The sequence below is a fragment of the Tamandua tetradactyla genome, chromosome 4 (genome assembly GCF_023851605.1).
Source record: "Tamandua tetradactyla isolate mTamTet1 chromosome 4, mTamTet1.pri, whole genome shotgun sequence".
NCBI lineage: Eukaryota > Metazoa > Chordata > Mammalia > Pilosa > Myrmecophagidae > Tamandua > Tamandua tetradactyla.
In genome coordinates this window covers 175,697,996-175,712,354 of record NC_135330.1, presented here as the reverse complement: position 1 = coordinate 175,712,354, position 14,359 = coordinate 175,697,996, and the positions used below count along the sequence as shown (strand labels likewise).

Here is a 14,359-nt window from a genome sequence, read left to right as displayed (position 1 = left end):
AACCAGTCACTCTCCTTTTTTGAGTCTCTGCAGAGTCATCGGTCAAGTTAGAAATGCTTTTAGGTTGGAATTTAAGTTGGCCACATGACCCAGAATGTCTGAAAGATAAACTTGCATTCTTCCTGAACCAGGAAAAAGTGTCTGAGTTTTGAATAAATGTGGACTGGAGCCCCAAAGGGATGTCAATTTAGTTTGAGGGTAGAAGTAAAGGAAAAATAAAAATAGAAGTTTCTCAAGTGACAAGGTCAGGGAAAGGGTAGTTTCTAACGACTGAGTAGATATATCCAGTGCTGTACAAACTCTAAGTATACCCTGAAAAATCCTTAATTCATGGCATATTTGGTTTTCTGCATTCAGCTTGTGATAAAGGCTTTATGTCTAAGGAAATAGAGGAAGATTTAGGTGTTATTTCTATAGGTTCCAGCATGCATCATGGAACACCCATTGGAGATGGGGTTGGAAAGTGGAGAGAGCCCGAGAAATTCTTATGTCTAATGAGTGGTGTTTGCAAAATGCACCAGAGGCTGACTTGCTCCACCAGCTAAGTCAGCTGGGAGGCCCTGAAATCTAATGAAAAGCACACCTGAGTATTTAATCCTGGCCCTATTGCCAGGATGGGGAGAGATCTCAGTAAAGCCATCCTCTATTACACTTCAATTTTTAAATCTAAAATGGAAGTAATACCCATTCCTTCTCTAAGTTGTGAACATGTGTAGATTAACATGATGGAGTTTGAAAGGTGCTATTTAAATATAATATGTTATTAAAGTATTATCATTCTAGTTGCTGGTGATTATCTATAAAGCCTTAAATCACCTGGTTATTTCCGGGATTCACTTTTCATTGTCGGGTGCTATTTCTGCTTTCAAAGACATAAAATTTCTTTGTCACATAGCATAGACATTATAGTTTTGAGTTTTGGAATCAAGAGCAGAAGTCCGTGTTTCACTTGAATGCATTTAGAATTGTGGTAGCTGGGTGTTATATATGGGTTGCTGTAATAAATTGAAAGGGGAGCATGGGGTTTCTTTACAATGAGTTTCACCTTGTCTGCAAATTTCTGTTTTGAGGAGACAAGAGTGAAAAGTTTGGTCAAGGTCAATTTAAAATATCACATTATCATTTAGGTACAGATAAAATGAAATATGAAAATACAGAGATTACTGACTTAGCAATTCCATATGCCTAACGTATGTCTACACAGATTCTATCCATTAGTCTGTTTCTCAACTCTTTATATATCATTCTCCAGAAAGCTGTCTTTTCTTTGCTATTTTCATCATGGATAGTTCTTACTCAACAAATATGATCAAGATGTCCCCCCACCCCCAATAAAAGCATATCTATAGTGGGTAGAAACCCCCATAGTGGGGCCATGTAATGTTCTTTGTAGTCCGTGTGGAAGTGAATGCTGCTTTTTCTAAACCTCTTTTGCCTTTTGACCCCTATATAATCAATACTGGAGTGTTTTCACCCGAACTTATTGGGTGGTTGAAAGAAACGTGATTGAATGTCTGTTTACTTCCTGAGTCGAGATATTTCTAGCTTGTTATACAAGTCAGTGGGTAATGGAACATGAGATGGGAGTGAGTCTGGAGAGTGAGGATGATAGCATGACCTCTCCTGTCAATTTTAGAAAGTATTTTATATATTAAATTTTTAGAGTAGCCTTTAAGATTTTCCCCTTAATTTCACAACTTTTACATACTTGACACAGTCAAAAGAGCCATTCACATTTTTTATGATTTACATTTGCCCTCCAATGTATATAGTTGCTTTTCCTAACGAAAATCTTAAAGTACCAATGTACTCCCCTTAAAAACACAGGCTATTTCTTTCCCCTCCTGGTATCTTTCTTAAATCTTGAAACTTGATTTACTTTCTTTTCATGTGTGAGTAACTTAGTGACTTGCTCAAAGATGTACATGAGAGTAAAATTTATAAAGTTTGGGAGCGTTCCATTTTAAAAGCTTTTCAGTTATGATTCTCCTACCATGCCCGGTGTAGTTGTTGACAATTTAAAAAATGATGAGCCTAAGCATCTACTATTTTTCATTCTTTTTAGATTTTAGCTTTTTAAATTTTAACTTGCTGTGCATCCTTTCTTTGTAGCGCTCTCATTCTATTAATAACCTTACCCATAAATTACCCAGATAAAACTTTCCAAGTTTTTAATTAAGAATTACTCTAGTCTCCTTTGCTAATTAAAATTTTAAAAAATCTTTTAAGTAGAAATCAAGGCTGCTGTTATTTGTACAATGCTTGAGACACACAGATAATGTCCCATATCAAAAAAGCGAAGGATGACAGATTGTGCAATTGCGACTTCCTTAGCTGCCGAGCTCTGTACAATCACTCCCTTTTCTTATCTGTTGGGCAGGGCCTTCCTGGCACAGGCACACATACTGTCTCATGCAGAATTGTGGGCATGTCCATAGGTAGTTTTGTTATCCTTCTTCTGTTTCTCACATGAATAATGGCGAGCTACGTTCTCTCTCTCTCTCTGTCTCCGTAGATCATTTTTGTTGTCTGTTATGACATTCACTTTCTAATCATGCCAGTGTTTGCCGTTCCTACTGTGAGCAGAAAAGGAGAAAGCTCAGGATTACAGCTATTGCTGAAAGATTTAAAAAGGCTTGCCGAGATTAATTTGAAATGACACTGTGGAGCTCTACAATTCATGATGGCTATTTTCATTTGTTTGACGATTTTGCATGCTTCTTGGGAAATGACCCTGTTTTACTGATTGTTATTCTAAATGAAATAAGTGTCGAACAAATGATGAGTGGATCCTAACTTAAGTGTAAATTGCTGCACAAGATAAATTGTCAGTAAACAATTATTGGTGAATAATCAAGAAATAGAAATTAAAAATGATATAATATTCAATCTGTAAATACTTTCCTATTATATCTTTGTAAACTCTTTTTCCTTTCCACACGGAAATACCATGTCAATGAATTAACACTCACTATTTGATTTAGTTGGCATGCTCACTTACCAACTGTTGCCCATAAATTAGGATTCATGGAACATTTCTAAAAATCTGTCAAACTCACCATTTTTAGCAGGCAAGAGTTTGTTGAAGCAAACCCGAATGCTCAGTTTACTATACGAGTTGAGACACTGAAAAGCTGGTGTAACGTCATGCCAGCTGCTATGGTTTGCTATTTATTAGAAAATTGTTAGGATATGTGTGCTTCTAAAGCTGTCTTTTCTCTTTTGAAAATATACTGTTGTTTAAAAAAGAAATAGTTTATATCCTCTGTGTGAATACTTTGTCATATTAATGTGTGACAACCTATAAATTAACTAAAACTACACCATTTCTCTTCCATGTCCTTGAATCTCACCTCTCTTTTTTCTAGATTTGCTATTCAAAACATGACTTCCAAAATAACTTACTCATCTTCTATATTGAATTCCAGTCACCAATTTCATTTGTTACTTTCTTTCTGAAACTTTAACATCTAAACAAAAAGTTTAAGAAAATCATCAATCACCCGATTGTCTTTTATCCTCATGATACCAAATAACAAGATTCCTGGCATTAGTTACACAATTCAATGAACGGTCTGATTTTTTATTCCATCTGGGCATCAGGATTGGAAAGACAGACAGACAGAGCTTCTCTCTCTCTCTGCTTGTTATTGTGAGAGGCCCTCCTCTAACTCAGAGAAATTACCTCATCCCTTTCTCGGCTCTTCCTGTCCTTTACCATCTCTTTGATCACTTTTATTATTTTTCTGGAATCATTGAGTCAATTAACAAATTCCAACCACTTATTAAACCTCTATAGAATGTGTAGCACTGTAGAAATCTGAAAACAGAAGGAATTCTGGTCTGATGGAGTTTGTATTTTTAGGATGTAATTATCGGAACATCACGATTTAATAACATAAGATTGCATATTTATGGGTGAAAAGTGTAATTTAAGCTGAGTACAAAAACATGGACGTGGAAGAAATTTGGTTTCACAATAATTTCTGAAGTCAGTACAGTTATTATTAGTAAAAGGCAGCTGAGCAAAGGTGAATTTTCAATTTGAAGTTGGAATGAATTTTTATGTGAAAGAAAAAGGAAAGAGGACTGAAGTATTCGTAATTCTTTTCATTGCTCTAGTTTAAAATTATTAAAATTCACTGCATTTGTTTGTGATAGTTGCTGATCTAATAATATGAGTCACTTACTAGTTTGCTTCTTGTCTGTAGTGATGGAATGGGATGAATTATCAGTGTTGTTCTCTTGCTCGTATTACTTACTGCCATGGTACACTGGAAAGGAGAAAGCTTTTGTTGTGGATTATCAGCCCTGGAAATCTTAACACATTAGCATGGGGTGAGATCTACAGTGCCAGTGCACCAATTCCTAAAATGCTAGGTTTCTAGGTTTCCCCTTTAATGTGATACTTTGTGATGTCCTTACCTCCCTTTCTCCTGCCCTTCTATTCATTTATTCCAGAAATTAGCTAGATCAGAGCTTAGTTACTCAGACTCATTATTGAATACCATCTCCAGCCCTTTCCTCTACAGCCCTCAGCCTATTTTCACAATCAATTTCCGTAGAAAAGACTGCTGAAAGTAGCCAATTGGGTATTTATTTTAAATGAGGGAAATTTTGTGATAATTTCATTCTTTAAGTTAAATAGAGAGTGTTCATTTACCTTGCCTAATGTATATGGTATCTTAAGGCTGAAAAATGTATCTCCTATGTCTGTGGCAGTTTTCTTGCAATTTGAACAAATTATATGCCTCCGTCTTTCCTCAAAGGACATAGCAAGTTATTTTTAGCTGTCAGTAGCAATCTATATCGTAATACCTTTAGATATAGTAATCTCAGCTTTTTCCTAACCTTTCTTATCATAATGGTAGGAGCTGTTAAACACTGGAACATGTTGCCAGGCAAGGGAGTGGAATCTCCTTTCCTCATGATCTTAACAGATTGTCACCTCTTTTAGCTACCTGGAAGTAGGGAAATGTTCTGGATGAAATCTAAAGGGCCCTTTGTTTCTGACTTTGGAGTTAGGTCATTTTAGGAAAGCAGATTCTAAATGAGAACTTAAACTTGTGTCTAGTTCTCTCTGTGTGTGACCACTCAAAGATTTTTTTTTCTTTCAAAGTATAACTGAGAGGGGAAAATGTTAGTTTATTATCTAGTCTCACTTAACTGTGTCTTTGTAAATCCAACCTCATGGAACTGAAGGCCTTAGCTGAGACATTGCAAGCGACTTGTAGTAGATTATTTTAATTTCTGAAAGACCAAAATATATTACAGGATTGTTCACCTTGAAGACCCTAAAACATTCTTGTGACTCCTCTTTGTTTCCTTTCAAAAGGTTTCATCCAAAGGGTGATGACAAGTACTTAAAGAACTATTCAGAGTGGTGATAGAGTGAAAATAATTAATGTCCTTTGCTTGAATTTTAAAATATAGATATTAATTTTGTGTTTGTAAAAGTTGAGTCTGTCTAACCATTCTTTTTTTTTAAATTTAATTTTTATTTATTTATTTTTTGCTTGAGTAGGCACTGGGAATCAAACCCGGGTTTCTGATATGGCAGGTGTATTCCTATTTTTTATTGTGAAAAATAACATATATACAAAAAGCAATAGATTTCAAAGCACACCAAACGATTAGTTGTAGAACAGACTTCAGAGTTAGGTATGGGTTATCATTCCACAATTTTAGATTTTTCCTTCTAGCTGTTTCAAGACACTGGATATTAAAAGAAATATCGATATAATGATTCAGCAGTCATACTCATTTGTTAAATCCTATCTTCTTTGTTATAACACCACCTTCTTCTTTGATCTTTCTCCCACTTTTTAGAGGTATTTGGACTATGCCTATTCTATGGACTATGCCTGTTTTCATGTTGGAAAAGGCTGTTGATAATATGGGAGAGGGGGATGGAACTAGTTGATGTTCTGAAAAGGTTGGCCTCTCTGGATTCCAGGACTTCTTTGGCCTAAGAACCCTAGAAGTTGTAGGTTTCTGGAAAGTAATCCTAGTAGGATCTCAGATAGAGCAGTCGGTGTTCTTTACGGTTGGCAGAAATGGTTTTGGTTGGAGTTCCGCAAACGATGATAAAGCTAGCAAAATCTAGCTGAAACTTGCGTAAGTGTAGCCTCCAGAGTAGCCTTTTGACTCTCTTTGATAATTCTCAGCCGCTGATACCTTATTTCTTTCAATTCTTTCCCCCTTTTTTTGTCAGGAAAGCATTGCCAATCCCACGGTGCCAGGGCCAGCCTCATCCCTGGGCGTTATTCTCACATTGCCAGGGAGACTTTCACTCCTGGATGTCATGTCTCACATAGGGAGGATGTCTAACCATTCTTATTTGAAAAAAAAAAGAGTGAAAAATACATTTTAAAAACCATATATATATATATATATATATTAGTTTACTTAGATTTAAATGTATAAACTTCTTCCCCTAAAATAGGAGAATATATTCCTCAAATTAAATATATCATAGTTCTGATGCTATGAAATGTGAAGTCCATATTGGAGAAAATGATGCAGGTTTTGAAGACAATTTTGATAACTGATTATATGCCACTATGGGACAACTATCTGGCTTTGTCCCTTAATGGTTATACTTTTCAGTCAAAGAGACAGACTTGTTGGGTGAGGATTATAGTACAAATAGAAAGCACACAGAGAAGTTAAGTGAAAAAAACCACCTGAGGTTTCACAGATCTCAGAAGTAGCAGACAGTTGATAGTTTACTTTTCCTTGTCTTTCTTTTGACCTTTCTTCTAACCACATTGTGCAAAGGTGTGAAGCATCATTGGTAGGACAAAATGAAAGCTTCGTGAAATAAATGGTTTTGAAGGAAGATTTAAAAGGGCTTATCAGTAGCAAGGGGAGACTGTTGTAAGAGCAGAAATTTTCCGTCTTCTTTGAGTTAGATGAATATGGAGCAGAGCAGATATTTTTTCTTTTTAAAAAAATTCTGGTGGGGATTTCCCTTTTAGTTAAAGGAAAATAATGCCTGCAATTAATTAAAATTGCGGCATTTTAAATTCATAAGTTTAAAGTTATAAGTTTATAACTTGGGGAATGTTATCTTTTCCTATTTAGTGGGGTCAATTTATGATACCTTGAAATGTGAATTAATGAAAATGAAAAATCTATTATTTTTTCCTTAGTTTTCCCTGAAAGCAAGTGAATTCAGGTATATGGCATAAATGAACTCTGAAAATAATTCCCCTACAATGCAATGTCAGTCAGTAGCACATGGCCTTCAAGTAGATTGTACTAGTTTCATACCATAAAAAATTGCCTCTAGGATTCATAATTTTTTAAAATTATGGTACTTTACATCTTCTATCCGGTTTTTACTTAATTTTCTATGGATGTGCATGCATGCACACACACACAAAGGCACTAATATGTTTTCCACCAAACAATGTTTTATGTGCTTAAAATTTTGTGACCTTCATAGTTTTTCATTGAGTTTTACCAGTACTAGATGACAACTGATTGGTATTTATTTATTTGGTATGCTGTATGGTAGGGGTTACGTTTCATTCTTTTTCCATATGAGTATCCTGTTATTGCAGCACCTTTGTTGAATTTTTCTGTTTGTTTTTTCTTTGTTTGCTTGTTTTGTTTTTTTTGAGATGTATGATGGCCAGGAATAGAACCAGGGTCTCCTGCATGGTAGGTGGGTATTTATTTTATTTTATTGTTGGAGGAAATCTAAACAACTTTCAGATTTACCAGGAAAGCCCTCGGTTTAATGCTGATTGTTAATGAACGCCCCTGTGTACCTGGTTTTATGGTTGGTAAGAAATCATTTTTGTCAAGGGTCTAATTTCTGTAAACCTCCTTTAAACTAGTAAGATAGCATATAGGGAAAACTCAACTTACTCCAAATATTTGGTCTGGACTATCCAGTGGAGATTAGAAGTAGGAATTTGAAATCCCCCCAGGTACAATAGGTTACTATTAAATTTGTGAATGTCATAAAAGGATTTAATTCAGATAAAATTCCTTAATTTTCAATTTATGTCACAGACAATGCTGAGACACTAAATTATGTGATAATATTCCTAGTTATTTGAAAAATGTGTTTTTAAAGTTTTTTTTTAATGTTTAATAATGGTAAGATCTATTTGGCATAAGGATTTGAGAAAGAGATATCTTGGGTTTACTATAGAGCTTTATCTTTTCAATTTGATTAAAAAGTGCTTCTTTCCATGGCTTAACCATACTCAACTAGAACAATCCAGGAGAGAAAATCGCTCTTGTCTCTTCATGTCCCAGAAACCAGTTATTCTCATTTTAAAGGTGTTTGGTTCAGATTAATACCCCATAGGTAAGGGGTTACATTTGTTCTATTTTGGGTTAAATATAACCCTCATGTTTTGAAATACAAAAGATTTTCTGAGAAAAGCTTGTAAAATCTTTTGGGCAGTCTAAACTGTGTTATTCAGGTGAATAAGAAACATATGGGCTCAAATTTCCTTGAAAATACATGATTATATGTGTTTGAGAGAACAATTTGGGATTTTGCTGAACCCCAAATTTGAAATATGAAGCTTTAGGGAAGAGTTTGAGATGTGTGAAGTGCTCATGGTGGATCTGTGTTTACTCATCCCTACCAGAAACCCTCATTAAAAAGGTCTGGTGAATATGGTTGTGTTTGAGGGGATAAAAGCATGGTGTGAATTTATTTCTCATGTCACAAGTGGTCTTGAAGACTGTCACAAAAATTTCAGCTTTACCAGTGTTGTGCTCTGGCTTTCAAATGGTAAAATATTTCCTAATATGCTGAGCCATTTGGTTTTCAGAGGACCTCACTTTGGAAGAAAATGAGAGATTGAAATTTACTCATCGAGTCTCAGTTTCCTAACCTGTCATATAAGGAATGAGCTGGGCTTGACCACAAGGGCTGGTCTGGGTTCAAAAATGGGTAAGAATCTTATGACTTAGATACAATAAAAGTTTTCAGTTTGTTTTACTCTCTAGTCAGCAAGTAATCAGTGCAAAGAGACAAATAAGATCCTGAACATAAGTGCATGCAGCCATATGATCTCCTTCCTTTCCCTCCACTCTATTTTTAAGAAGGTGGTCATGAAGTTTGTTTCCTCTGGCTTTTGAGGAGTGAAAAAATTCCAGAGCAGAGAAACCAGAGCTCATTACCTATTTATAGAGTTACTCCAGTTTGGAGGAAAGGAAGATAGCCTATATCAATACTCAGTGGTCCACCTTCTACTTACATATGGAAGTTTTATTGTACCATAGTTAACTATTACACATTTTATTTTTTCACTGCATTAGAATGTCTACTTGAGATTTTGATGGAGCAGCCCTTGCCTTGGCCTACCAGAGGCTGGTTTTAGAAATAAGGTCCGTTCCAGATTTAAATCCTTGCTATAGTATATCTGAAACCATGTCAAAGTCCACTGAAAGTCTCTTAGTCAAAAATTTTGACATTTACTTATGCAGCAACAGAAAGCATTTTTCAGGAGCAAATGACATTTAAATTTCTAAACAAGCTGGCAAAATGTGATTCATTGAATTCTGAGTATGTTTTTAACTGGAGTGCTTCATTTGAAGAATAATAACACTCGGTTAATTTGGCACGATAGAAGAATTGAGGTGCTCCACAGTAGAAGTTTTGCAGATATTGAAAGAATACTAATGCATCTAAACTTATCTTTTAACTGTTTTAAATAAAAATATGTTCTAGGGTGGGCCACCGTGGCTCAGCCGGCAGAGTTCTTGCCTGCTGTGCTGAAGACCCAGGTTTAATTCCTGGTGCCTGCCCATGTAAAAAACAAACAAATAAATAAAAAGTTATAAATGTATTTAATGCTTCTCTGCTGTCTTTAGTAGATGGGCACAATTTGATCTCTTCACCAGACCCAGGGTCATTATTTAAAACATTGGGGAAAAAACCTAACATCTTTTGAAATTGTTCAAGTCTCTCATTAGTCTGATAAATATATTATTGTCCCTATTTTTATAGGTACATAGAAGACAGAGGCTCAGAGAGGTCAGGTAACTTGCTTATGATTGTATCTGAGCTAAGGCTTGTCTGGTTTTAAAACCTGTGTTCACCCCACTGTTCTATTCATGCTTTCCTTAGCGGTAAGAAATAAATGTGTGCAGCAGGATACAAAATCTCAACCAAAGCCTGGCTGTAGCTTGAGCAAGAGGTTTTCTGTCTATCGTTTGAGCAGCATGACATATTGGAAAGGTGGAAAGTATCTCTTTTTCTCTCCAGAGAGGGGAAATTAGCATCTGTGTTTCTGAGGACAGCGGTCCCTTTGTGATGGATGTCAAATTCTTCCTAATATGTCAATAAAAACAATTTTAGAGAAAATATGATTAGAGCCTTCTCTCTTTGAGGGCTTAAAGAGGAAATGCAGAAGTATAGAGAGAAGAACCAGGATTGGGATGTGAGTGATGAAGAGATACGAATGAAGCTGCAGTCCGAGGACTGGGTCCCTTAACAGAAAGTTCTGGAGCCAGTAGGACCACTGTAAAGACACAGTTCAAATGTACAAGGAATCATGGTAGATGAAAGAATGAGTCTCCAGGAAGAGGGCAGGCATTACTTGCTATGGTCAGCTGTTTACTGAATTAATAGGTACAGCCCCATGGGCCTTCAAAAGCATTGCATGGATGGGGTCAGAGTGCTGATTACTCTTTCAGTCCCTGCATGCCAAAATCATTCCTCTGCCTTGGGTAGCTACCTCCTTGCAGCTCCCCAGGACAATTATGGTAAAGAAGATTTCTAGCACCTCAACACAAGAGAGGCACTAGCTACATTTCAACTGTGAGAAGCCAGGAGTAGATATCCAGAGGTTGTGCTTGTAGTAACTTTAACCATTTAGAACATGGTCACAACCTTAGAAGTCAGGGAACACTCCAATATTTCATTGAGTGTGGTAGTGCATTCAGGGGCAATTATCCCTTGAATATATGGCCTCTGTCATCTTAAAGATCTGTTAGAAACTTTTGGTGCATTCTCCTACTTCTGTAATACTGCCTTGTTTTACACAGTATTGCTCCCAGTAATCTAGTCCTAGTTCGTTTTTTTTGGTATGATAAAGCAGGTGGTTTTAGGTACTGTGCACATTTTTTTCATTCAGGTTATTTTTAAAATGTTACATTTGGGGCTGAATAGCAAAATTTGCTAGAAGATTGACCTGGTCATTCTTAAAGAATATAGAAGTTAGTGAAAATTTTATATTTGTAAAATCATCTTAAAACATATGTTTTACTTATGTATCTTATTTTGTGAGGTGTCTGTTCAAATACATTGCATTTAAAAACATATATGTTTTAAAGCATGTAGGTGTTAAATATATTTTTTCAAGAGCTGTTTGAGCTAAGGGTGTATAGCATTTGTGTAAATACTGTCCTACATGTCAATTCATTTCACATGTCGGTCAATCATAAGTAAGTCTGCCAAACTGTAAGGGAGCAGTGGAGAGTGGAAGGCAAGAGCTTACTCGAAATACTTTGTTTTTTGTTTAACAATTTTTATCAAAATGGAATGGTTTAGACTTCAACGTTCAACATTGGATCATTGATTCTAGAGTCTGTTTTTTTTCTTTTTAAAAACCTCTTAAGCCTTTTGTTAAAAAAAAACTTAAGATTCTGTCACAAAAATTATATTAAAAATTGGTGCAAAAACAAAATAAAAAAAATTGGTGCAGAGAAAATCTAGGAATGTAAAAGTGAATCAAAGTGATACATACCTTTTTTTTATGGCAGTAGCTCTCTTAATGGGCTTAATTTACATTTTATATTAAACTACACTTCCCTTTTCTGTGTGAAGCCTAATAAGCACTGCTGGCATAGCAATTTTAACTCAAGTTACCAGTTTCACTAGTTTTTCCTTGCAAAAGCTCAGTTATTTTCCCCTAATCCTGGTAATGTTACATTGTGGTTTGTGATTAAATAATGTAATTAGATAGGACATAAAATAATGAAGAACAGGTGCAAAAGGAAGGATGTTGGGGCTCTGATAACTAAGTTGAGTGGTTTGCAATGATTCAGTAAAGTCTCATTACTAAAATAATCGCTGCGAGTTAATTGGAGACAAGACAACTGAAGAAGGAAAGTCATAAAAATCTAGAAATATTCAGTCCTCAGATGATTCCAAAATAATCTTCAAGGTCTCATTTTACATTAAAGAAATTCAAACCCAGATATCATGGGTGATGTATTCAATGAAATTCTAAGTGAGAAAGATGATATTTTCCTCCAGAAATCCCACATATCCATATTCAGAGAGTGAGTTTTGTTCTTCCATTCACTCACTGGTAAAGGAATGTATGTTTACATGTTTTAAGTTAAAATGTTTAGCATAGACATGTCATTTTTATCTTAAGCTTCTTTAATCAACTGTTTAACTCACCAAATACAGGTACCATTTGCATTAGGTAAGAGTGCTTCTTCTGTACAAAACATAACTATTTTATCAGGAGGACTAGTTCTTGGTTTAGTGGACAGGAGGAAAATTCAAATGATATTGGCATTCTGGAATTGGCTAAAATTGAATGAGGTTAAAAAAAACCCTGCATAATTATAGGTATGAAACACTGGTTTCCTGTTATGCTAGTGAATATTTACCAGGGAAATGGGATTCTGGGTAAAAGATGAGTCATGAACAAAGAAATTCAAAAGTGCCTGGCATCTTTGGGAAGCAAGGAGATTTAAATATTGGGGTAGATCATCTTGAGAGGGTCAAGAAAGGATGCTAAAATGATAGAATTTATTCTTTGGGAAATGGGAAGTCATTAAGGGCATCCCTAATCTGTAAAATGGTTGATTTTAGTTTGACTTAAGGTGTAAACATCACAGGCTAAAGCTGTTTGAGAATGTATGGACTTTCTTTTGGAGGTATTAAGTCACCCAACAGAGAAGAGGTAAGGGATTCTCAGCCTGTATGTGTGCCATGGATTACTGTTGACAGCTCCTTCTCAAAACCATTTTTAAATTCATAAAATAAAATATATGGGACTACAAAGAAAACAAATTATATTTAAATGTAATTATAAAAATAACGAAAATGTATACATTTTGATAAAGTAGTATGTATGCTTCATTATGAATACATTAAATAGCTAGATCTAAGTATTTGAATGTAGTCAAAATTTAGAGATATTTGATAGGAAAATATCTATAATTTAAATACAAAATACCATGTATTGTTTGTACTACTATAGTTTGTAGCTTACATTTATCATGAAGGAAGTGAAAAGGAATGTATAATTTTATCTTTTTCTCTATCCAAAGCTCCTGGATTTTTAGACTTTCATGATTTTATGAAGTATCCTAAAAAATTTTGAGTGACAATGACTAAATTTAAAAGCATTCAGAAGATTTGATAATATACACGTAGAGAGACTAATATATAAATGTATATTTTTTTCCTGAGATTTTTCTGAGCATCTGAGGAAAGACTGCTTATAAGAGATTTCCTGTTGCAAAACAGTACATTTCTAAAATGTTGAAGTATTTGTAATAAGTATGCATTACTATTAAAAGAAGAAAAATGTGAAAGATAAAAAAAATTAAATTCTGCTTGTAATAGCAAAAAGAAAAAAGGTACACCTTGCTTATCCTTCAGTAATAAAAGATTAATAACTAGATTATAGTAATTCCTACTTACAGGATACTAAATGTGTCTGATTTGTTTTTGTGAGTTAAAAAAAAGAAAGCCCTTAATGATGTAAACATATTTAAAATTCAGCAAGCACCAGAGTTTTTGGGATTTTCATACATCTGTATGTAAGTTATACCTCAGTAAAACAGATGAAAAAAAACCAGTCAAACCTTGATGGAAGAACAGCAGCCAGGATAGCATGTCTAGGAATCAATGGCTCAAGTGAAGTGACAGGAAAAGCTAGAAAAATTTAATTAGGGGAGAGAGAATTCGGGTTTATGGGGTAAAGTTTATGGAAATATTTGAAAGATTGACATGCAAGATAGTTTGAAATAATGATCGCTGAAGAACACAGGCAAATGTATTTCAATGCGAGGTTGACAATTTATGCTGATTGGGTTTTCCCCCAAATTAATGTAATACCACAGTACAAGTAAATCAAGGAGAGGCAGAAGGTAGGAGCTGCAGGTTTCTGATGACTCATGTGCCATGAAGACAGAGAATCACTAAGCGCTCTTTCAGTTCAAACACTCTTCTTCTTTGATGATTGGTATGGATTGCAAGAGTATTAAGTTTATTGGGAATTATATTTCTTTTCTTTTTTTCTTTTTCTTTCTTTTTTTTTTTTTTGTATGGTCAGGCACTGAGAAACGAACCCAGGTCTCCAGCATGGCAGACGAGAACTCTGCCGCTGAACCACGGTGGCCCCACCTGGGAACCATA

The 14,359-nt window shown here is 35.1% G+C and overlaps 1 protein-coding gene across 28 annotated transcripts in view; it reads left to right on the top strand.

Moving 5' to 3' along the window:
- The window catches only part of LOC143681536 (uncharacterized), a 499,706-nt gene that overhangs the window by 210,295 nt on the left and 275,052 nt on the right, over nt 1–14,359 (top strand). For 9 of the 28 annotated variants that reach the window (XR_013174710.1, XR_013174711.1, XR_013174703.1 and 6 more), the window contains exon 4: nt 9,983–10,014. The exons of the other annotated variants lie outside the window; for them this stretch is intronic. The gene's annotated coding sequence lies outside the window, so the exon portion shown is untranslated. The remainder of the gene's footprint in view (nt 1–9,982; nt 10,015–14,359) is intronic. 28 annotated transcript variants of the gene reach the window in all.